The 24,692-nt window shown below is 45.1% G+C and overlaps 2 non-coding genes across 2 annotated transcripts; one reads left to right on the top strand and one right to left on the bottom strand.

The window, feature by feature from the left end:
- The first annotated feature begins 8,584 nt into the window (after positions 1-8,584).
- LOC119940476 lies at positions 8,585-8,722 on the top strand. The gene has a single exon (XR_005454954.1). It is a non-coding gene; the product is annotated as a small nucleolar RNA SNORA7 (small nucleolar RNA).
- Positions 8,723-21,114: 12,392 nt separating this feature from the next.
- Positions 21,115-21,252, bottom strand: LOC119940516. Its single transcript, XR_005454989.1, has one exon. It is a non-coding gene; the product is annotated as a small nucleolar RNA SNORA7 (small nucleolar RNA).
- Positions 21,253-24,692: the final 3,440 nt, after the last annotated feature.

Genomic DNA, 24,692 nt, shown 5'->3' with positions numbered 1-24,692 from the left:
CCAAGCCATTGCTGAATGGAGAATCCAAACTAGGAAACTAAAAACAAGGACAGCAGAGAAAAGCCTATTAAGAACATGGTAAAACTAAGCCTCAGGCAATTCTGCATCCCAGCTGAAAACTGGCAGTCAACTTCTAAGGAGAGGGCAGCATGCCACACTCCTATCAAGAAAGGAGTGATTTTTTTGAACAAACACTTTTCAAAGAATGAGAAGAAAGAGGGCAAAAAAGAAAACAATTCTAGATGCTGCAAATATCAATAATTATGACACAAGAGCCAATTTCTTTGTGTGCACAATGTGGCCAAGGTTACCCCGTCCTACCTTACCTCTCTGATTTCTTACTCAACCTGTCCATTTCACTTGTCTAATGTCAACCTACTCACTGTATTCCAATCTCATCCATCTTGCTGCCGATCCTTAGCCCACATCCTGCCTCTGGCCTAGAATTCCCTCTCCTTTCATATCCAACAAGACAATCACTCTCCTTACCTTCCACTGGTTCCTTCCCCTCTGCCTTCAAACATGCCCATGTCTCTCCCATCCTAAAAAAACCCTCTCTTGACCCCACCTCACCTTCTAGTTATCGTCCCATATCCCTCCTACCATTCCTTTCCAAACTCCTTGAACAAGTTGTCTACACGCGCTGCCTAGAATTCCTCAACAACAACTCTCTCCTCGACCCCCTCCAGTCTGGCTTCCGTCCCCTTCATTCCACAGAAACTGCGCTCTCAAAGGTCACCAATGACCTCCTGCTTGCCAAATCCAACGGCTCATACTCTGTCCTAATCCTCCTCGACCTCTCAGCTGCCTTTGACACTGTGGACCACCCCCTTCTCCTCAACACGTTATCTGACCTTGGCTTCACAGACTCCGTCCTCTCCTGGTTCTCCTCTTATCTCTCCGGTCGTCCTTTCTCAGTCTCTTTTGCAGGCTCCTCCTCCCCCTCCCATCCTCTTACTGTGGGGGTTCCCCAAGGTTCAGTGCTTGGTCCCCTTCTGTTCTCAATATACACTCACTCCCTTGGTGACCTCATTCGCTCCCAAGGCTTCAACTATCATCTCTACGCTGATGACACCCAGATTTACATCTCTGCCCCTGCTCTCTCCCCCTCCCTCCAGGCTCGCATCTCCTCCTGCCTTCAAGACATCTCCATCTGGATGTCCGCCCGCCACCTAAAGCTCAACATGTCGAAGACTGAGCTCCTTGTCTTCCCTCCCAAACCTTGTCCTCTCCCTGACTTTCCCATATCTGTTGACGGCACTACCATCCTTCCCGTCTCACAAGCCCGCAAGCTTGGTGTCATCCTCGACTCCGCTCTCTCATTCACCCCTCACATCCAAGCCGTCACCAAAACCTGCCGGTCTCAGCTCCGCAACATTGCCAAGATCCGCCCTTTCCTCTCCATCCAAACCGGTACCCTGCTAATTCAAGCTCTCATCCTATCCCGTCTGGACTACTGCACTAGCCTTCTCTCTGATCTCCCATCCTCGTGTCTCTCTCCACTTCAATCCATACTTCATGCTGCTGCCCGGATTATCTTTGTCCAGAAACGCTCTGGACATATTACTCCCCTCCTCAAAAACCTCCAATGGCTACCGATCAATCTGCGCATCAGGCACAAACTCCTCACCCTGGGCTTCAAGGCTCTCCATCACCTCGCCCCCTCCTACCTCACCTCCCTTCTCTCCTTCTACTGCCCAGCCCGCACCCTCCGCTCCTCCACCACTAATCTCCTCACTGTACCTCGCTCTCGCCTGTCCCGCCATCGACCCCCGGCCCACGTCATCCCCCGGGCCTGGAATGCCCTCCCTCTGCCCATCCGCCAAGCTAGCTCTCTTCCTCCCTTCAAGGCCCTGCTGAGAGCTCACCTCCTCCAGGAGGCCTTCCCAGACTGAGCCCCTTCTTTCCTGTCCCCCTCGTCCCCCCTCTCCATCCCCCCATCTTACCTCCTTCCCTTCCCCACAGCACCTGTATATATGTATATATGGTTGTACATATTTATTACTCTATTTATTTATTTATTTATTTATTTTACTTGTACATTTCTATCCTACTTATTTTATTTTGTTGGTATGTTTGGTTCTGTTCTCTGTCTCCCCCTTTTAGACTGTGAGCCCACTGTTGGGCAGGGACTGTCTCTATGTGATGCCAATTTGTACTTCCCAAGCGCTTAGTACAGTGCTCTGCACATAGTAAGCGCTCAATAAATACGATTGATTGATTGATTGATTGATTACCTTCAAAAATTTAATCAATCCATAAATCAATCAGTGGTATCTGGTGAATGTGTGCAGAACACTGTACTAAGCACTTGGGAGAGTACAATATAAAAGAGTGGTAGACATGTTCCCTGAACACGGGGAGCTTACAGTCTAGAAGGGGAAATGTCTGGATGTGATTTATTTAAAACACATTTCCTCTAAAAGGCCTTCCCCAAATAAGCCCTCATTTCCTCTCTTCTCTCTCCCTTCCGCGTCACACTTACACTAGGATTTGTACCCTTTATTTACCCCATCCTCAGCACTTATCCTGATATCCATGATTTATGTATTTATGTATTATGTATTTATCAATCGATCATATTAATGTGTGTGTGTGCAGGGCATTGTGCTAAGCGCTTGAGAGAACAACACAACAATGGAACAGACCCAATCCCCGCTCATAGTAAGCTTACAATCTAGAGGGGGACACGGTCATGAATATAAATACATTATGGATATGTTCATAAGTGCTGTGGGGCTGGGGGCAAGGGTGGTGGATAATGGGATCAAGTCAGGGTGATGCAGAAGGGCATGGGAAAAGAGGAAATGAGGGCTTAGCAAGGGAAAACCTCTTGGAGGAGATGTGCCCTCAATGAGGCTTTGAAAGTGGAGAGAATAATTGCCTGTCAGGGAAAGGGAGGGGGTTTCAGGCCAGAGGCAGGACATGGGTGAGAGTTTGGCAGTGAGATAGACAAGATCAGGGTAAGTGATTAGGCTGGCACTAGAGGAGCGAAGTGTGTAGGGTGGGTTGTAGGAGGGGGCAAGGTGACTGGGTGAGGAGCAGATCAAGGATGAAGGGAAGTTTTCCCATGATGGAGAAGGGATTCCCCAGGCTGCACTTGGCTGAGGCTATAGATGGGGTCCTGGGGGAGGGAATCGTGCAAGTGGTGGGGAAGCGTGGGATGGGAGTGAGTTGATGGGGGTTTACTCGGAGAGAGGGGAATGACGGGTAGTGTTGCGATGGAATAATAAGCATGGGGTGGGAGATTGGGGGGGGTGTAAGGGGTCAGGGAGGTTGGACAAAGGGAGAGGAAGGGGTATTCTGGGTGGGGGGCCAAGAGATGGGCTGACTTCCATGGGCTAACAGAAATGGAAGCCAGAGTGGAGGGGGTCAAAGAAGGAATTAGAGGAGAGGAAGTGAAAGCAGCAGTAGACAACTAGCTCAAGGATTTTGGAGAGGAAAGGGAGGAGGGGAGACAGGGTGAGAGATAGGAAACTTATGTCCCCATGTCCCTGAAAGGTAGTCCCCAGGAAGCCACTCTATAGCTCTCTGCCAACTACCCAAAAGTGTTGAACAACTATGGGGGGACTTCTTTTGGAGAAGAAAACCAGCACAGGAAATGACATCATTTCATAGGACAAGGGCACAATTCAGAGGCAAGGCCTGAATATTTCTATTTCAACAGACATCACAGTGCAATCTGCGGATTCCTCGCTTCAAAAGGGAGGTTCACGAGCCCCGTGGATTCAATTTCTTCCTCTCCGGGATGCTCTCTGTCTACTGAGACACCAGTAGGGAACAATACCCTGGAGAACACCATGCTTTTGCAAAAATGATTTGGCTACAGTCATTCGGTGATATTTACTGAGTCCTTACTGCTTGGAGAGCACTATACTAAGCACTTGGGAGAATACAATGTGACTGAGTTGGTAGACATGTTCCCTGCTTGCAGTGATTTTACCCTAACAAATCTATTAAAATCTCTTGAAGTGATTCAAGTGATCAAAGCTGGAATGGTAACAAAGTCCCCAGGGAGGTTTATAAACAATGGCCACTTGGGATTTTAAGCCTACATCATTCTAATGCAAATTCACTGAGTCTAGCCATTCATTCATTCAGTCGTATTTATTGAGTGCTTACTTTGTGCAGAGCACTGTAGTAAGTGCTTGGGAAGTACATTCCTGGGCTAATAGTTCCATTGGAAGTAAAGTCATTAATCAATCAATGGTATTTAGCTGAAGCAGTGTGGCTCAGTGGAAAGAGCCCAGGCTTGGGAGTCAGAGGTCATGGGTTTGAATTCTGGCTCTGCCACTTCTCAGCTGTGTGACCTTGGGCAAGCCACTTAACTTCTCTTTGCCTCAGTTACCTCATCTATTAAATGGGGAGTAAGACTGTGAGCCCCACGTGGGACAACCTGATCACCTTGTAACCCCCCAGTGCTTAGAACAGTGCTTCGCACATTAACAAATTAACAAACATTAACATTAACAAATACCATCATCATCATTATTATTAGTATTTCTTGAGCACTTACTGTCTGCAGAGCACTGTACTGTTTGGGAAAGTACAATACAACCGAGCTGCTAGATAATAATAGTTATAACTGTGGTATTTGTTAAGTGTTTACTATGTGCCAAGCACTGTACTAAGCCCAGGGATGCATACAAGATAATCAGGTTGGACACAATCCCTGCCCCGCAAAAGACTCACAATCTTAATCCCCTTCTTACAGATGAGGGAACTGAAACACAGAGAAGTGAAGTGACTTGCCCAGGGTCACAACACAGACAAGTGGCTGAGTCAGGATTAGAACCCAGATCCTTCTGAATCTCATCCACACGTTCTATCCACATTGTGTGCCCACAGTGAGCACCATTGCACCTATCTTTTTAAATGTCGAGGGTGAACCTAGAAGGAAAGTCTAAAAATCTGCTCTAGAAGGTATAACCTCCAAAACAGGGCTGACCCCTACTAATTCTGATGAAAAATCTCCATATCACAATTTAGCACAGAGCCAGGATTCAGTGCTAAAATTTTTATACATATTCAGGTGCTAAACGCTGTCAACAACATTTTGCTATGTCTCAAGAGCACAAGTCTCTGCCAACATATGGCATTAAGGTTTTTTTTAATGAACACAGGTTTTCATGAAAACCAACAAAACAACAAGAGAAAGAAAATAGAATGTTTATTCAATTTATTTGTGGTCTATTGCTCCATTTCCTTTGGGGGCCTGGGAATGTGGTTAATTTTCACAGCAGTGAAGTATTACAATAAGCCTATCAAGCTGATAAAAGCAAGCTCTCTTCCCTCCAGCAATATCCAAAGATAAGTAATCCCACACTCATTTTGGCCAATTTATGCAACTTCATTTTCTTTTTTTAAAGGTCAAACTTCTCCAAACTGGAATCCCCCTCCTCCCCCTTCAAACCCATTCACCCAAATTAATCATAAGCAGTAAGAAATGAAACCATGTTAAAGTCACTTTAGCATAATATGCAATTTGCAATTAAAAATGTGTCGACAATACCATCATTGGCATTTAAAATCAGCAATTAGACTTCAGGAAAACAACTGCAGCTGTGGCAAGTGCTGTGCTATGTAAAAATATGAGTTTTGTATATTTAGCCGGGCTTCGCGTTCGAAGACGATGCTGTTCAGAGTGAGATTTCCTCCCTGCTCGCTTAAGGTGGCAAGACAGACTCTTTTTCTTTTTTTAAAATGATATTTGTTAAGTACTTACTATGTGCCAGGCACTGTCCTAAGCACTGAGGTACAAGTTACTCAGTTTGGCCATAGTCTGTGTCCCACATGGGGATCACAGTCATCATCATCAATCGTATTTATTGAGCGCTTACTGTATGCAGAGCACTTACTAAGCGCTTGGGAAGTACAAGTTGACAACATATAGAGACAGTCCCTACCCAACAGTGGGCTCACAGTCTAAAAGGGGGAGACAGAGAGCAAAACCAAACATACTAACAAAATAAAATAAATAGAATAGATATGTACAAGTAAAATAAATAGAGTAATAAATATGTACAAACATATATACATATATACAGGTGCTGTGGGGAAGGGAAGGAGGTAAGATGGGGAAGGAGAGGGTGATGAGGGGGAGAGGAAGGAAGGGGCTCAGTCTGGGAAGGCCTCCTGGAGGAGGTGAGCTCTCAGTAGGGCCTTGAAGGGAGGAAGAGAGCTAGCTTGGTGAATGGGCAGAGGGAGGGCATTCCAGGTCTGGGGGATGACGTGGGCTGGGGGTCGATGGCGGGACAGGCGAGAACGAGGTACGGTGAGGAGATTAGCGGCAGAGGAGCGGAGGGTGTGGGGTGGGCTGTAGAAGGAGAGAAGGGAGGTGAGGTAGGAGGGGGCGAGGTGATGGACAGCCTTGAAGCCCAGGGTGAGGAGTTTCTGCTTGATGCGCAGATTGATTGGTAGCCACTGGAGATTTTTGAGGAGGGGAGTAACATGCCCAGAGCGTTTCTGGACAAAGACAATCCGGGCAGCAGCATGAAGTATGGATTGAAGTGGGGAGAGACACGAGGATGGGAGATCAGAGAGAAGGCTGATGCAGTAGTCCAGATGGGATAGGATGAGAGCTTGAACGAGCAGGGTAGCGGTTTGGATGGAGAGGAAAGGGCGGATCTTGGCAATGTTGCAGAGCTGAGACCGGCAGGTTTTGGTGACGGCTTGGATGTGAGGGGTGAACGAGAGAGCGGAGTCGAGGATGACACCAAGTTTGCGGGCTTGTGAGACGGGAAGGATGGTAGTGCCGTCAACAGAGATGGGAAAGTTAGGGAGAGGGCAGGGTTTGGGAGGGAAGATAAGGAGTTCAGTCTTGGACATGTTGAGTTTGAGGTGGCGGGCAGACATCCAGATGGAGATGTCCTGAAGGCAGGAGGAGATGCGAGCCTGGAGAGAGGGGGGAGAGAGCAGGGGCAGAGATGTAGATCTGGGTGTCATCAGCGTAGAGATGATAGTTGAAGCCGTGGGAGCGAATGAGGTCACCAAGGGAGTGCGTGTAGATCGAGAACAGAAGGGGACCAAGCACTGAACCTTGGGGAACCCCCACAGAAAGGGGATGGGAGGGGGAGGAGGAGCCTGCAAAAGAGACTGAGAATGAACGACCGTCTTCTCACAGTCTTAATCTCCATTTTACACCTGAGGTAACTGAGGCCCCGAGAAGTGAAGTGACTTGCCCAAGGTCACATAGCAGACACATGGCAGAGCTGGGATTAGAAACCAGGCCCTTCCAACTTAGACTGGGAGACCCATTTGGAACCAGACCTGTATCTGATCTGATTATCTTACAACAATCATATCTACCTCAGCTCTTTTTTTATGTTATTTGTAAAACACTTACTGCATACCGAGCACTGAACTAAGCGCTGGGGTACATACGACATAATCAGGTTGGACGCAGTCTATGTTCCATATGGGACACACAGTCTTAAACCCATTTTACAGATGAGGTAACTGAGGCACAGAGAAGTTGAATGACTTGCCTAAGGTCACCCAGTAGACAAGGTGGCAGAACTGGGACCTCCAGGCCTGGCCACTATCCACTAGGGCACATTGCTTCTCTGGGCAAGAGTAAGCATTTGGCAAATACTACAGTCATCATTATTATCATTATTTTCACTATTATCGATATCAATAAGCAGAGCACTACACTCAGTGTTTAGGAGACTACGATGGTAGATTGAAAGCTCCTTGTGGGCAGGATGGTAAGGTCTAGACCTTAAGTTGTGGGCAAGGAATGTATCTGCTAACTCTACTGTATTATACTTTACAAGTACTTAGTACAGTGCTCTCCACATAGTAAGTACTAAATAATTACTATCGATTGATAGACATGATCCCCACCCTTAAGGAGCTTACAGATATTAAAATACATCTCAGGTATGAGGAAGCAACAAAGTTTAAAGATATATTCACAAGTGCTGTTGAAGGGCTGTATGTGTGTTAATACTTGAGTGTTTAGGTAATTCAGAAGTACAGAAGAGCAGTAGAGAGGTAATATGGTGAGATGAGTGATTAATCAGGGAAGCCCTCCTGGAGAAGTTGTGATTTCAAAAGGGTTTGGAAGATGAGGAGAGCAGTGGTCTGCTGGATGTGAAGAAGGTGGGAGTTCCAAATACAAGGGAGGGTGTGATCAAAAGGTTAGCCGAGAGATGGGCGAGAATGAGGCACAGTGAGTGTGTTGGCAGTGGAGAAGCAAAGTGTGTGATATAGGGTGTGTTGCATAAAGACTGAGGATGCGAAGAGTGGAGAGAGCTGATTGAGGGCCTTGAAGTCAGTAGTCAAAATTGGAGACAGATGGGCCACAACTGGAGGTTTTGGAGGAGAGAGGGATCCTGCATAAAAAATATTGTGAAAAATAGGTATGGGTAGCAGAGTGGAGTATTGACTGCAGAGGAGAGATTCGGGAGGCAGGGAGGTCAGTGAGGAGGCTGATGCGGTAACCAAAGTGGAATGTGATAAGTGCTTGGATCAGAGTGGTGGAAGTTTGAAAGAGAGGAAGGAGAGGATTCTTGGGATGGCTGAGGAGGAAAAATTGACAGGATGTGATGACTGAATACAGGCGTGGTAAGAGAGAAAATATCTCTCAGGGTCACACCTGGAGACTTTCCAGTCCTCTACCAGTCTCAATTACAGGAGGGAGAGTCAAGCAGAGGCCTACCCACTCCATTCCTAGCTTGGGCAGTGGCTAGCGAGTGGAAGGCAATCTGCTACAAGTCAAAACTCACCTGTGCTGGGCAGCAGCGGCGTGGAAAAGAGTAGAGGCAGAGATTCATTTACTGCGTGGAAGGAGGCAAAGGTAAACCACTTCCGGATTTTTACTAAGAAAGCTTCATGGATCCAATACCAGAGAAATTGCAGTTGGAAGTGGGGCATTCTGGGAGAGATGTGTCCATGGCCTCGCTATGGGTCGGAGACGACTCATCAGCGTAAGACAATAAAAGAGAGAAAAAGATAAAAGATAATGCCAAGGCTTCAGGCTTAAGGAGTGGGGATGAGACTGTTTTTAACTGTAAAGACAGTGGGGGATCTTTGGATACCCATATATTTATGCATCAAACAGAAATTCTTTCCCATTGGTTTTTCAGCATTCCATCAGCTCACCCCTCCCTATCTTGCCTCTCTCATTTCCTTCTTCAAACCAGCCCTCATACTTCATGGCTCTAAAGCCCAATCTACAATCTATGCCTCGATCTCATCTGTTCTATCAATCAATCAATCATATGCATTGAGCACCTACTGTTTGCAGAGCACTTTACTAAGCGCTTGAGAGTGTTGAATATAAAAGAGTTGGTAGACACGCAGAGAAGCAGTGCAGATTAGCAGATAGAGCATGGACCTGGGAGTCAGAAGGACCTGGGATCTAATCCCAGCTCTCCCACATGTCTGTGGTGTGACCTTGGGCAAGTCACTTAACTTCTCTGTGCCTCAGTTACTTTATCAGTTAAAATGGGGATAAGAGTGGGAGCCCCATGTGGGATATGGACTTTGTCCAACCTGATTAACTTGTATCTACCCCAATGCTTAGAATAGTGTTTGGCGCATAGTAAGTGCTTAACAAGTACCTAATCATTATTATTGTTATTACATGTTCCCTGCCCACAACGAACTGTATCTGGACAAAAATCTAGAACTGTTCCTAGAACAGAGTCTAGAGTAGGCTTATTGTCTAGAAAGTCTGATCTGTCTTGCTGCCAACCCCAGGCCCACATCCTTCCTCAAGTCTGATACTCCCCCTTCTTCATATCCTACAGTTCATCACTCTCCCCACCCCTAAAACCCTCCTAAAAACTCATCTCTTCCAAGAGGCCTTCCTGACTCATTTTTCCTACCCACTACCCTTTAACCCCCCCCCCCCCCCCCCCCCGTACTAGCATGGATTTAAACTGCATCATCTCAATTCTGATCATTCATTAATTCCATATACCAAATCCAAGATAAAAGGTTGACTTTCAGTCCCCAAATTATCTAATAACAATAATAATAATAGCATTTGTTAAGTGTTTATTATGTGCCAAGAACTAGGGTAGATGTTAGGTGATCAGATCCAACACAGTCCTTGTCCCAACTGGGGCTCCAAATCTGAGGGGCAGAAAGAACAGGTATTTAACCCCCATTCTACAAAAGAGGAAACTGAGGCACAGAGAAGTTGAGACTCTCCCAGGGTCACACATCAGTCAAGTGGAAAAATCAGAATTAGAACTCAGAACCTCTGCCTCCCAGGCCTGTACTCTTTTCACAAAACCACACTCCTTCTCTGCCTTAATACAGAAAAGGCAAAACAAATCTACAAGATGGAACCTTCTGGAAACGTCTCGAAATTCTCTTCCGATCCACAAGTTCAGAACCCGTTTCTGGTGCCAAAGAATGGCTGAGCCGTTGCGGGCATCCGTGGAGAGAAACAGATGAAATGAGGTGTTTGTGGCAGCTCCCTCCTGCTGGGCATATGGTGCCAGCAGCAGTTTGTGAAGAACGTAGCACGATGCTGCTTTTCTGTTATTCCTCTTTTTTCCTCCTCAGCAATGATTAAGCGGAGTGTTTGCTGCCCACTGAGGTAACTTCTTTATTTTAGCTGAGCCAGGGAGGACAAATGCAAGAAGGAAGATCAAGAGGGTATAGGCCAGGCTGAGGGTAATTTACATAATACACTAGGTTTCCCAGAATGAGGGAATTCAGGTACTGCTAATCCACCTACGCTTGGTGAGCAGAGTGGAATGAATTGTCTTTTCCCTGCAAATAGCCCAGTAACCACGTAGAGAAGAATGCTGAATGTATGAACTGTTGTGTGTGTGCCAGCCTGATGAGTAAACATCTTGGAGGCCAGCCAACTTTTGTCCTCAAATGTGCTCAAACTGACAAAGTCCCCCAAAATGAAGATTACCAGTTTAGGGCCTATTTATCTGCTTCTGAATACTTATGTATATAGGTGTATGCACTTATGCTGACCAGTCTGGTTGTCAATATTTTTATATTTGTCTCCCCGCATTAGAGCACAAATTTCTTACAGGTAGGGAATGCATCATTTCTTGTTCTGAACTCCGCAAGAGTTTAGTACAGTACACCACACTGATAAATGCTGCTGCTTTTGCAGCTCTGCTACTACTACAACTACTTACTTTGACTTCTCAGTGCCTCAGTTGCCTCATTTGTAAAATGAGCCCCATGTGGGACATGGACTGTGCCCAACCCAATTTGTTTGTATCCACCCCAGCGCTAAGTGCAGTGCCTGGAACACAGTAAGCACTTGACAAATGCCAGAATTATTATTATTATTATTATCTACTACTACCTACTAGAGAAGCAGCGTGGCTTAATGGAAAGAGCCTGGGCTTGGGTCGTGGGTTCTAATCCCGGCTCCGACACTTGTCAACTGTGTGACTTTGGGCAAGCCACTTAACTTCTCTGTGCCTCAGTTACCTCATCTGAAAAATGGGGATTAAGACTGTGAACCCCACCTGGGACAAATTGTAACCTCATATTTCCCCTGGTGCTTAGAACAGTGCTTGGAACGTAGTAAGTGCTTAACAAATACCATCATTATTACTAGTACTATTACTATCCTGTAATACTATTATTACTACTACTAATAGTAATATTACTACCACCAGCATTACCTCTACTACTACTAATACAACTACTAGTATGGAATCTGGAAAGTGGAGAAATCTCAGTTCCAAAGAAGTCTCTGTTTCCTGCCTCCTTGAGGCTAGGGATCTCTGTCCCATAGATTAGGTTTGGAAATGGTGGTCTCCGTGGGAACAGAGTTGGCTGTCTAGAGGGGGAGAATGTCATCTGGACACTGGCCAAATGACAGACTTGAGTCACAATGCTCCTCATTTCCAGGGGTGGCAGTTTACTGAGTTCCAAAATCCAGATTTTTTAAGAGAAATTTCTTCAGCTCAGCTTTCCTTTATTGCACTAATAATAAAAAATAATAGTAGTGCTTATTATATTGCATACACTGTACTAAGCGTTGGGGTAGCTACAAGAAAATCAGGAAGCAACGTGTCATAGTGGAAAGAACATGTACCCAGGAGTCAGAGGCCTCGAATTCTAATACTGGCTTGGAGACCTCTTGGAGGAGAGGTACTTTTAATAACAATAATGATAATAAAAATAATGATAATTATGGTACTTTTTAAGCACATGCTATGTACCAACCACTGTTCTAAGTGCTGGAGTAGATAAAAGTTAATCAGGTTGGACACAGTCTCTGTCCCATATGGGGCTCACCCTCTTAATCCCCATTTTATAACTTCCCAGAGAAGTTAAGTGACTTGCCCAAGGTCACACAGCAGACTTGTGGCAGAACCAGAATTGGAACCCAGTGTCTTCTGACTCCCAGGTCCGTGCTCCATCCACTACACCAGGCTGCTTCCAAGCTGACTTGAAGGTGAGGAAGCACTTAGTACAGTGCTCTGCACACAGTAAGCGCTCAATAAATACGATTGAATGAAAGGGAGGGAGTTACATGCCAGAGGTAGGACATGAGCAAGAAGGCAGTGGTGAGATAGAAAAGATTGAGGTACAGTGAGTAGTTTTTGCATTAGCCGAGTGAAGGCTGTGGGCTGGGTTTTAGTAGGAAATCAGGGAGGTAAAGTAGGAGTGCGCATTAGCGGAGTGAAGGCTGTGGGCTGGGTTTTAGTAGGAAATCAGGGAGGTAAAGTAGAAGTGCGCAAAGTGATTAAGTGTTTAAAAGCTAATGGAAAGGAGTTTTTGTTTGATGCAAAAGTGGATGGACAACTACTGGAGGTTCTTGAGGAGTTGGGAAACATGGAATGGTTTTGTAGAAAAATGACTCCGAAAACATAATCAAGTATCAACTGCAGTGGGGAGAAACAGGAGGCAGGGAGGTCAGCAGTGGGGCTGATACAGTAATCAAGGTGGGATAGATAGAATAAGTGCTTGGATTAACATGATAGCAGCTTGAATGGAGAGGAAAAGGTGGATTTTATCGATGTTATGAAGGTTAAACCCATAGGATTTGGTGACAGATTGAATGAGTGGGTTGAATGAGAGGGATGAGCCAAGAAAAAGGCCAAGGTTATGGCTTGTGAGGCAGGGAGGATGGTAGTGTCAACAGTGATGGGAAAGTCAGGGGGAGGACAGAGTTTGGGTGGGAAGAAGAGGAGCTTGGCGTTTCCTTGACTCCTCTCTCTCATTCAACCCACATATTCAATCCATCACTAAATCCTGTCAGTTCCACCTTCACAACATTGCTAAAATCCACCCTATCTTCTCCATTCAAACTGCTACCACATTAATGCAGTCACTCATCGTATCCCTCCTGGATTACCACATCAGCCTCATTGCTGACTTCCCAGCCTCCTGTCTCTCCCCACTCCAGTCCGTACTTCACTCTGCTGCCCAGATCATTTTTCTGCAGAAACCTTCAGGACATGTTTCTCCACTCAAGAAACTCCAGTGGTTGCTCATCCACCTCTGTATCAAAGAAAAGCTCCTCACCATTGGTTTTAAAACAGTCAACTTGCCCTCTGCTAACTACCCTCCTACTACAACTCAGCCCACACACTTTACTCCTCTAGTGCTAACCTTCTCATTGCACCTCAATCTCACCTATCGCAACCCCAACCTCTTTCCCATGTGCTGCCTCTAGCCTGGAGCACCCTATCTCCTCAAATCTTACTGACAATTCCTCTCCCCACCTTCAAAGCCTCATTGAAAACACATCTCCTCCAGGAGGCCTTTCTTTCTTTTCTTTCAATCGTATTTATTGAGCGCTTACTGTGTACAGAGCACTGTACTAAGCGCTTGGGAAGTACAAGTTGGCAACATATAGAGACGGTCCCTATCCAACAGCGGGCTTACAGTCTAGAAGGAGGAGACAGACAACAAAACAAAACATATTAACGAAATAAAATAAATAGAATAAATATGTACAAGTAAAATAGAGTAATCAATATGTACAAATATATACATATATACAGGTACTGTGGGGAGGGGGAGTAGGTAAGGCAGGGGGATGGGGAGGGGGCAGAGGGGGAGAGGAAGAAGGAAGCTCACTCTGAGAAGGCTTCCTGGAGGAGGTGAGCTCTCAGTAGGGCTTTGAAGGGAGGAAGAGAGCTAGCTTGGCAGATGTGTGGAGGGAGGGCATTCCAGGCCAGGGGGAGGATGTGGGCCGGGAGTCGACGGCAGGACAGGCGAGAACGAGGCACAGTGAGGAGGTTAGCGGCAGAGGAGCGGAGGGTGCGGGCTAGGCTGGAGAAGGAGAGAAGGGAGGTGAGGTAGGAGGGGGCGAGGGGATGGAGACCCTTGAAGCCGAGAGTGAGGAGTTTCTGCCTGTTGCGTAGGTTGATTGGTAGCCACTAGAGATTTTTGAGGAGGGGAGTAACATGCCCAGAGCATTTCTGCACAAAGACAATCCGGTCAGCAGCGTGAAGTAGAGATTGAAGTGGGGAGAGACAGGAGGATGGGAGATCAGAGAGGAGGCTGCTGCAGTAATCCAGTCGGACTCTTTCACCAAACTGTTGCAGCTCCCAGTGTTCTACCTGGTGCGGGGAGGAGCTCAAAGTCTTCTTAAAGCCAAAGTAGTTAGAAGTCTCAGTCACAGATAATGGCAGAGTTGAGGCGATCTTTATTTGCCAACACAATGTCCAGTGTTGGGAGCTTTCCTGACTAAGCTCCCCTTTTCTCTTCTCCCACTCCCTTCTGCATCACCCTGACTTGCTTCATTTGTTTATCCCCCCTCCCAGCCCCATAGCATTTATGTAAATATTTGTAATTTATTTATTTATAATAATGTTTGTCTCTCCCCACTCCTCGCCCCAGACTTTAAGCGCACTGTGGGCAGGGAATGTGTCTACTGTTATTATTATTATTATTATTAATGACAATAATGGTATTAAGCAATTACTCTGTGCTAGACACTATATTAAGCGCTGGAATAGATACAATCCAATCGAATTTGACACAGTCCCTGTCCCATGTGGGGCTCACAGTCTCAATCCCCATTTTCCAGATGAGGTAACTGAGGCACAGAGAAGTGAAATGATTTGCCCAAGGTCACACAGCAAACATGAGGTAGAGCCAGGATTAGAACCCATTACCTTCTGACCCCCAGGCCCTATCCACTATGCCATGCTGCTTACTTTCCTGAGCACTTAGTACAGAGCTCTGCACACAGTAAGTGCTCAATAAATGTCACTGGCTAACTGAATGCAAGGGTTGGTGGGACACCTGAGTAGAGCTGTCCTGAAGACAGGAGGAAATACAAGACTGCAGAGAAGGTGAGATGTCAGAGCTGGAGTCGTAGATTTGGGAATCATCCACATAGAGATAGTAGTTGAAGCCATGGGAGCGAATGAGTTCTCCAAGAGAGTGGGTGTAAATGGAGAATAGAAGGAGACCCAGAACTGAGCTTCGAGTGTGACCTTAGTTAAGGGGACTCCCACTTTATATAAGGTGGGAACCTCATAGACTTTAGATTGTAATTTCAGTGTAGACAGAAATTCTATCAACTCTAGTGTACTGTCCTCTCCCAAGCACTTAGTACAGTGCTCTGCATACAGCAAACACTCAACAAATGCCATTGATTGACTGATTTTGTGAACTACTTTGGAGCGTGTTTGGGATAACAAATGATGTATGAGTGACTTTTTGAGTCCATGAAACCTTTAAACCTTGGTAGACAGTAAGCTCCTTGCAGACAAGGACCAGGTCTACCAACTAAATTTTTCTCTCCCAAGGACTTAGGCCAATGTACTGCACCCAATAAGTGCTCAATAAATAACAGCGATTGATTAACTGATTGCAGCACTACTCTTGGGAAGCAGATCTGACCTAGCAGTAGATCAGAATTCTAGAAGAGGTGGAATTCTCTGGGATTTCACAAACAGTGAGTTATCCACTTTTGTGATTCCCACTCAGCTGAGAAAACTCCTCTTGAAACGTTTTCCAATTAGAGTGCTTTGGAAACACTTTACCAATAAACCTAAACTTTTACATTCCCCTTTACTTGCCAAACTACTGCGATGGCAAAATAAAGGAAAGCAACATTCCTATGTCATTCATGAAGTGAGATAAAATTAATATTCTTTGCTCCTCACTCAGCAGAAATTTCCCTAGGCCAGAGTCTCCAGGAATTAGTAGACTCATCTAGATCTTGGAGACTCAGATTCTTGAAGAAAACAAGTCTCATCTGCTCATCAAAGATTTGGAATACTCTGACAAGGGTTTGGAGATTGTGGTCATATCAGATTGAAGTGGGAATATCACAAAGAAGAGAAGGACTAAAAATACTGATGAGAAAAATATCAAAGTAAAAAAGAATGAATGTTATTTACAATGTCTGATAAAGTTACACCAAAAGGACACTGAAAACACATATATTCCTCTACATGATTTTATGGTTTTCTGTCCATGTATGAATCAGTCAGCTTTTACAGGAATCCCACTGTAATATTCTGTATTTGAAGAACTCTTTCATTTACCTAAAGTGCTTTCACATCTTCACAACATCCCTGGGAGGTAGGGAAAAGCAGGGAACATAAGCAGGGACAAAGGGAATCCCCCATGTCACAAACAGCCAGGGCTCAGAATAAAGAGACACTTCTAATGAAAACACAACAGGAGGTCATCTGATCCAATGGAAAGACATAATAATGATAGTATTTGTTAAGCGCTTACTATGTGCCAAGCACTGTTCTAAGCGCTGGGGTAGATACAAGGTAATCACATTGTCCCACATGGGGCCCACAGTCTTAATCCCCACTTTAAAGATGAGGTAACAGGCACAGAGAAGTTAAGTGACTTGCCCAAAGTCACACAGCTTGGACAGTGCTTTCATGTTTCTTCTTGAAGATGGTCATTGTGGTGGCATCTCCAAAGTCTTGTGGCATTTCCTCCTATTTCGGGAGGGAGCATATGCCAACATCTGAGGAAAATATCCCCTCCTTTGAGGACCTGAAATAGAATAGAAGCAGAATCTCATCGGCTGTGCATTTCCTGACAGTTTTTTGCACACTGCTGTTGAAGCAGTGTAGCCTAGTGGATAGAGCACTGGCCAGGTTTCTAATCCCAGTTCTGCCACTTGTCTTCTGCGTGACCTTGGGGAAGTCACTTAACTTCTCTGTGCTTATGTAAACTTATCTGTGACCTGAGGATTAAGAATGTGAGCCCTGTGAGGGTTAGAGAAGCAGCGTGGCTCAGTGGAAAGAGCATAGGCTTTGGAGTCAGAGGTCATGAGTTCAAATCCCCGCTCTGCCAATTGTCAGCTGTGTGACTTTGGGCAAGTCACTTCACTGGGCCTCAGTTACCTCATCTGTAAAATGAGGATTAAGACTGTGAGCCCCCCTTGGGACCACCTGGTCACCTTGTAACCTCCCCAGTGCTTAGAACAGTGCTTTGCACATAGTAAGCGCTTAATAAATGCCATCATTATTATTAGTATTATAGGGACTGTGTCTAACCTGATTAGAACTGTTAGCACTTTATAGTGTTTGACACATAGTAAGCACTTCACAAATACCATTATTATTGCTATTATTACTATCATTATTATTCCTATTATCATATCCTGGCCCAACATGAAAGCCTAGCTTTCCATTCTACAGGTTTACTAGTAAATGAAATGGAAAGAGAACCAAAAGCAATAGATGTTTAGAGGCCTGCCTGTTCAGTGTTGGATTCAAGGCTAAGTATTCCCAAGTTGCTTTAGATATACCAAAGAATTGCTGCTTTTTAAAAAAAGAATGGAATTAAATACCTATGCTATTGATCAGGATTTGCTCTACTTGACCTTTCATGATATTGAGACATCTGGTTTTTCAGATCTAGTAATCAACACGGTAATGAAACCATATCTTTGTAAATGTCAGACTTGTCATCTGCATTCTCACTGTTGTAAGTCTGCACATCTAAGTGAAAAAGAGAAATTTCATGTTGCCGAGATCACTGTTGAAAGAATTTCAATGGGTCCTCAGTCATAAAATAGAATTCCCAATTATATAGATAAATGAATACATGATCTGATGAAAGGAGGCTTCAATCTACTTTAACCAAGTGTAACCTCTAATAGCATATAAATCCCTGGGAATCAATCAATGAAATTTATTGAATGGTTACTGGAACAAGGGCTTGGGAAAATACACGATACGGTTAATAGATATGTTTACTGCCCACGAAAGGCTTACCATGTCACATCCTTGTTTCAACATTCCGAGTATTTAGTACATTCGAAGTATTTAGGAACTCCTGGACTAGATGTTTGGGAGTGTACAAAAGAATTAGTAAGTATGATCACCTCCTCTCTTGAGGAGACTAATGAACTCACAGGAGAGATACACTAAAATTGATAACAAAGAAGAGAGGTAACAAATAAGGATTTGTGCATCAGTGTTACTCTTACATTCTTGATCTTCTCCCTGCCTCCAGTCTCTCCTTCTCTAATCTGTACTGCACATGCGTCCCTGAAGGGTGACTCACCACAAATCTCTACTCCTCAAAAACTTTCACTGGCTTCTCATTTCCTGAGGCATCCAGCAATCAAGCTTCCCCACTAACTCTATCCTTCTTAATTACCAGATTTCTTCACCTGCTACTTCCCAGATTGCTTTCTTGCCTCCTCCCAATTTTCCCTTCACTCCTCACAGCCCCCTTCTACAGTCTGTTCTTCAGGCCTGGAACTTCCTTCCCCAACAAATCCATCAGACCACAGCTTAACTTGTGTGCAAACTCCCTGAAACTCCCAACATTCCTCCACTGATGAATACCTGACTGAGGGAATATCAATCCAGCGACCACCTCTAACCTGATTCTAGCTAGTTTTGCCCTCCTCAGCAATTCTTTCTATGTGCATAACTAATTCTACTGTCAATTATTCATTCTGAGAAGTTTTTTGTAAATATTTTTATATGTGCCTCTCCTATTAGAGTGTAAGCTTGTTAAAGTTCATTGCACAAAGTGGGAAATTAATAAATACCAATTCTACTACTGCTATTATTATTACAACTATGCCAAACATAACTATTACTACTATCGCTACTACAGCAGATGAAATGAGAAGCCCCTTGGTCTAATCTATACATCCAGAATGTACTTGAAAAATTGATGAGATTTTTATCAAGCACATCTATCCAGTTCTCTGCCCAAACTACCCCCTTCATTAAATAGGAGTAGTAGTAATAGTACTAATACTATTTATTGAGCACAAAATATATACAGAGTACTCTACCAAGTGCCAGAAAAGAATATCAATGTGGGAAATACATGTGGATCCTGTCCTCTGGGAAATTTCACAATCTTAAAAAAAAACAAAAGGCGAGAAGGGACTGGTGGCAGACATAAAGAAAGATGAACCAAAGCACTAGGATGACAAAAAGACAAAAGTACAGATCAGTAGGGCGCTGTAGCTAGAGGAGCAGAATTTCAGGATCCTCATGGCTCAGCTGCCTCCTGGTCTTCCAAGAGTTTTGTAGCAGCGGCCCCAGGATGCAGCTCCTTCTTTCTCCCTGATTGTGTGGCTCAGGGCAGGCACTGGAGGATGAAGGTAGTGTTTTGTAGACAGCACTTTTCACTCCTCTGCCTGATTTTTTTTCCACCAGTAATATGTGAATGAAGATAGTCACTTGGATCAAAATGTTTAAGATATGAAAATACATAGCTGAGCTCAGTACATTTCCCAGCTGCCCCATTAAGGAACAGTTTGGTTGATATTTGATTTAAATGAGATCAAAGATTTTCGAATCTACATTTTCAGCCTTGCATCTCCTCCTTCCCTGCAATCTTGCATCTCCTTCTCCTTCCCTGCAATCTTGCATCTCCTTCTACCTTCAACACATCTACCTGGTTGTTCTGCCATCACCTCAAATTAAACATGTCCAAAACTGAACTCCGTATCTTTCCACCCCAACCCTAGCCTGCCCCATTTTTCCCATCACTGTAGACAATGGCACTATCATCCCTAGCTCACAAGCCTTGTATCCTTGGTGTTGTCCTCGACTTATCTCTTTCATTCCACCCACATATTCAGTCTGTCTCCAAATACTGTCAGTTCCACCTTCACAACATTACTAAAATCCACCCTTTCCTCTATATCCAAACTGCTATCAGGCCGATTCAAACACCCTATCCTGCCTTGACTACTGAATCTGCTTCTTTGCTGACCTCTCGGACTCCTGTCTCTCCCCACTCCAGTCCATACATCACTTTGCTACCCAGATCATTTTTTCTACAAAACTGTGCAGTCCATATTTCCCCATGTTTCCCCACTCCTCAAGAACTTCAGGTGGTTGCCCATCCACCTCCGCATCAGAAACGCCTTTCCAATGGCTTTAAATCACTCAATCACCTTCCCTCCTCCTACCTCACCTCATTAATCTCCTATTACAGCCCAGACCACACACTCCACTCCTCTACAACCCTGATCTCATCTATCTCACTGCCACCCCTGTTCCCACATCTTCCCCCCGGCCTGGAACTCCTTCTTCCTAAGAGAGGAAGCTGCTTGAGAGAAGCAGCATGGCTCAGTGGAAAGAGCCCGGGCTTGGGAGTCAGAGGTCATGGGTTTGAATCCTTGCTCCACCACGTAGCTGTGTGACCTTGGGCAAGTCACTTAACTTCTCTGAGCCTCAGTTCCCTCATCTGTAAAATGGGGATTAAGACTGTGAGTCCCACGTGGGACAACCTGATCACCTTGTATCTCCCCAGTGCTTAGAACAGTGCTTCGCACATAGTAAGGGCTTAACAAGTGCCATCATTATTACTATTATTCCTCCATTTAAGTCATACCACCACTCTCCCTACCTTCAAAGCATTATTAAGGTCACATCTCCTTCAAGAGGCTTTCCCTGATTAAGTCCTCTTTTCCCCAGCTTGCTCTCCCTTCTATGTCATCGACACACTTGGAAAAGTGACCTTTGGACAATTGATCTCAATTGCCATCTAGTTGTTTCTGACCCATAGCGACATCATGGACACATCTCTCCCAGAACGCCCCACTCTCCATCTACGATCATTCTGGTAGTGGATCCAGAGAGTTTTCTTGGTAAAAATCCCTAAGTGGTTTACCATTGCTGCTGTCCATGCAGTAAACTTGAATATCCACCCTTGACTCTCTCCCATGCCGCTGCTGCCCAGCACGGGTGAGTTTTGACTTGTAGCAGATTGGCTTCCACTCGCTAGCCACTGCCCAAGCTAGGAATGGAATGGGTAGGCCTCTGCTTGACTTTCCCTCCTGTAGCCAAGACTGGTAAAGGACTGGAAACTCTCCAGGTACAACCCTAAGAGGTGAACACTTATGTACATATCTTTAAATTGCATATCATATATTATAAATTACTCATTTATTCATTTTAATGCCTGTCTCCCTCTCTAGACTGTAAGCTCATTGCGGACAGGGAGTGTATCTGCTGATTCTGCTGTATCATATTCTCCCAAGTGCTAAGTACAGTGCTCTGCACATAGTAAGCGCTCAATAAATACGATTGAATGAATGAATGATTGGGTGGCCCTGGGTGTTCTAGGTCAGTGCTGTGGACCAAGGAGATAATAATAATAACAATAATGATAATTGTGGTATATGTTAAGTGCTTAATATATGCCAGGCACTGTAAGAGTTGAGGTGGATACAAGCCAATTGGGTTGGACACAATTCCTGTCCCACGTGGGGCTCACAGTCTCAATCCCCATTTTACAGGTGAGGTAATTGAGGCACAGAGAAATTAAGTGACTTACCCAAGGTCATACAGCAGACAGGTGGCAGAGCCAGGATTAGAACCCATCACTTTCTGACTCCTAGGTCCATGCTCTATCCACTACTCCATGAGTCAAACCCTTCTCCTGTCAGAGGGCTGCCCTCTGGGATCTGGACAAAAGAAGCAGCAGCAGCTGGATGTGGGTTATCATTAGTTTTGTACAGGCATATTTATGTGTGTGTGTGTGTGTGTGTGTCTGTGCATGTCCATATGCACGTCTGTGGCTCCTGTCTCCCTAACGGCTATTTCTCCACACACTTTTTTCCATTCTCTTTTCTGTGTCTTTCTCTAATAATAATGGTTGATAGTTGTCTTTGGTGAGTGTTTACTCTTTGTTAAGCTCTTTACTAGGTGGTGGGATAGATGCAAGATTATCAGGTCAGACCCAATCCCTGTCCCACATGGGGCTCACAGTCTGAGTGGGAGAATAGGTGTTGAGTCCCCATTTTAAAGATGGGGAAACTGAGGTACCGAAAAATGAAATGACTTGTCCAAGGTCATACAGCCAGCAAGTGGCAGAACTGGGATAAAAACTCAGGTCCTCTGACTCTCAGGCCCAGTCTTGTGCCATCAGACTTCTAGACTTCTAGACTGTGAGCCCACTGTTGGGTAGGGACCGTCTCTATATGTTGCCAACTTGTACTCCCCGAGCACTTAGTACAGTGCTCTGCACACAGTAAGCACTCAATAAATGATTGAATGAATGAATGAATGAGTAATGATGATAATAATGGCATTTATTAAGCATTTACTATGTGCCAGGCACTGTACTAAGCACTGGGGTGGAAACATGCAAATCAGGTTGAACTCAGTCCCTGTTCCACATGGGGCTCACTGTCTCAATCCCCATTTTACAGATTAGGTAACTAAGGCACTGAGAAATGAAGTGACTTGTCCAAGGTCATACAGCAGGCAAGTAATGGAGTCAGGATTAAAACTCATGACCTTCAGACTCCCAATGCTACAGTCTATCCACTAGGCCATGTCACTTAGAGAAGCAGCATGGCTTAGTGGAAAGAGCACGGGTTTGGGAATCAGAGGTCATGGGTTCTAATCCCAGCTCTGCCATTTATCAGCTGTGTGACTTTTGGCAACTCACAACTTCTCTGTGCCTCAGTAACCTCATCTGTAAAGTGGGTATTAAGACTGTGAGTCCCACATGCGACAACCTGATTACCTTGTATCTACCCCTGTGCCTGTAACAGTTCTTTGCACATAGTAAGCACTTAATGAATACCATCATCATTATCATCATCATCACTTCTCTCTGTTGCTCTTCTCCATTAGGTTCTCTTGCTGGCTCTGCCCCTGTGCTTCTCTGCCTCTCTGTCTTTCTTATTTCCTTATCCTTGCTCCCTGGAGGCTCTTCCCCTTTGAAGACTGTGCCTCTATATACCCTATATACCCCTTTAATTAGAATAAATTCTTGAAATCTCAGTTTCTTCTTCTAGAATGTACTGCTAACAGATTACTACAGAAAATCTGCAACAAGGATGCTTAGTTAGCAGAGCCTTAGGAATCTTCCATTTGCCCTTTCTTCACCCTCCCTAGAGACTCTTGGAAGAATTCCCAATGAGCGGGGACCCCCAAAATAAAATAAAAATAAATAAATGATGGTATTTGTTAAGTGCTTACTATGTGCAAAGCACTGTTCTAAGCGCTGGGGGGGATGCAAGGTGATTAGGTTGTCCCACGTGGGGCTCACAGTCAATCCCCATTTTGCAGATGAGGGAACTGAGGCACAGAGAAGCGAAATGACTTTCCTAAAGTCGCACAGCTGACAAGTGGCAGAGCCAGGATTAGAACACAAGATCTCTGACTCCCAAGCCCAAGCTCTTGCCACTGAGCCACGCTGCTTCTTGGACTCACTAGGCAGTTAGTCCCAGATGGGATACAGTAAGGTTAATTTGCCCACAGGTGGGCCACAAGGTTAGAGAAACAGACTGACCGCGTGGAATGCCCCCTGGCATGGACAGTCCTCTGGCATGGACAGTGAGGAGCAGGAGGCAGGAAGTAGGAAAGATGCAGGAGGGCCAGAGTTTGGCTCAGCTCAAAGATGGCAGTCAGAAAGTGAGCCCAGGCTGCCTTGACTGCCTACCTTTACATCCTGGCTGTCTTCGTTATGGTCACATACTCCGCATTCTCGCTTGTCTTCATACATATCTTCATGGTCTCTGGTTTTCAGCCTGCAGGTAGGGACTGGAGGACTTGAGTCATTTACTCCTCTTTGCTCCCTTTTGGCTCCTGTGGGGCTCCTCACGTGCCCCTCCCATCTCTCACAGCCTTTACCAATTCTCCTGGAGATTGTCAGGCCTGGGCCTTCCCTCAGGCTTGAACAGCTGCTTGCTGATTCTCAGCTCTGAGGTGGGGGCTTCTCCCAGCATTCCAGACTTCATCTGTGAGGATTTCACTGGGTCCATCAAGCAACCAATCATATTTATTGAGCTCATACTGTGTGCAGAGCACTGAACTAAGAGATTGGAAGAATACACTATAACAGTGTAAGAGTTGGTAGGTACGTTCCCTGCCCTCAGCAAGTTCATTCATTCAATCATATTTATTGAGCACTTACTGTGTGCAGAGCACTGTACCAAGCACTTGGGAAGTACAAGTTGGTAACATACAGAGCCGGTCCCTATCCAACAACAGGCTCACAGTCTAGAAGGGGGAGACACAACAAAACAAGGGGTTTTCTAGGTGGGTTTTTTTTTAGCATTATCAAGGGGCTCATTTCAATAATAATAATACTGATGGTATTTGTTAAGTGTTTACTATATGCCAAGCACTGTTCTAAGTGCTGGGGTAGTTACAAGGTAATCAGGTTGTCCCACGCGGGGATCACAGTCTTAATCCCCATTTTACATATGAGGTAACTGAAGCACAAAGTCACACAGCTGACAAGCGGATCTGGGATTAGAACCCAGGACCTTGGACTCCCAAGCCCGTGTTCTTTCCACTAAGCCACACTGCTTCCAC

This window comes from Tachyglossus aculeatus, chromosome 18, assembly GCF_015852505.1.
Source record: "Tachyglossus aculeatus isolate mTacAcu1 chromosome 18, mTacAcu1.pri, whole genome shotgun sequence".
NCBI lineage: Eukaryota > Metazoa > Chordata > Mammalia > Monotremata > Tachyglossidae > Tachyglossus > Tachyglossus aculeatus.
Note: the sequence above shows the minus strand (reverse complement) of the source record. Positions and strands in the feature narration are given on the sequence as shown.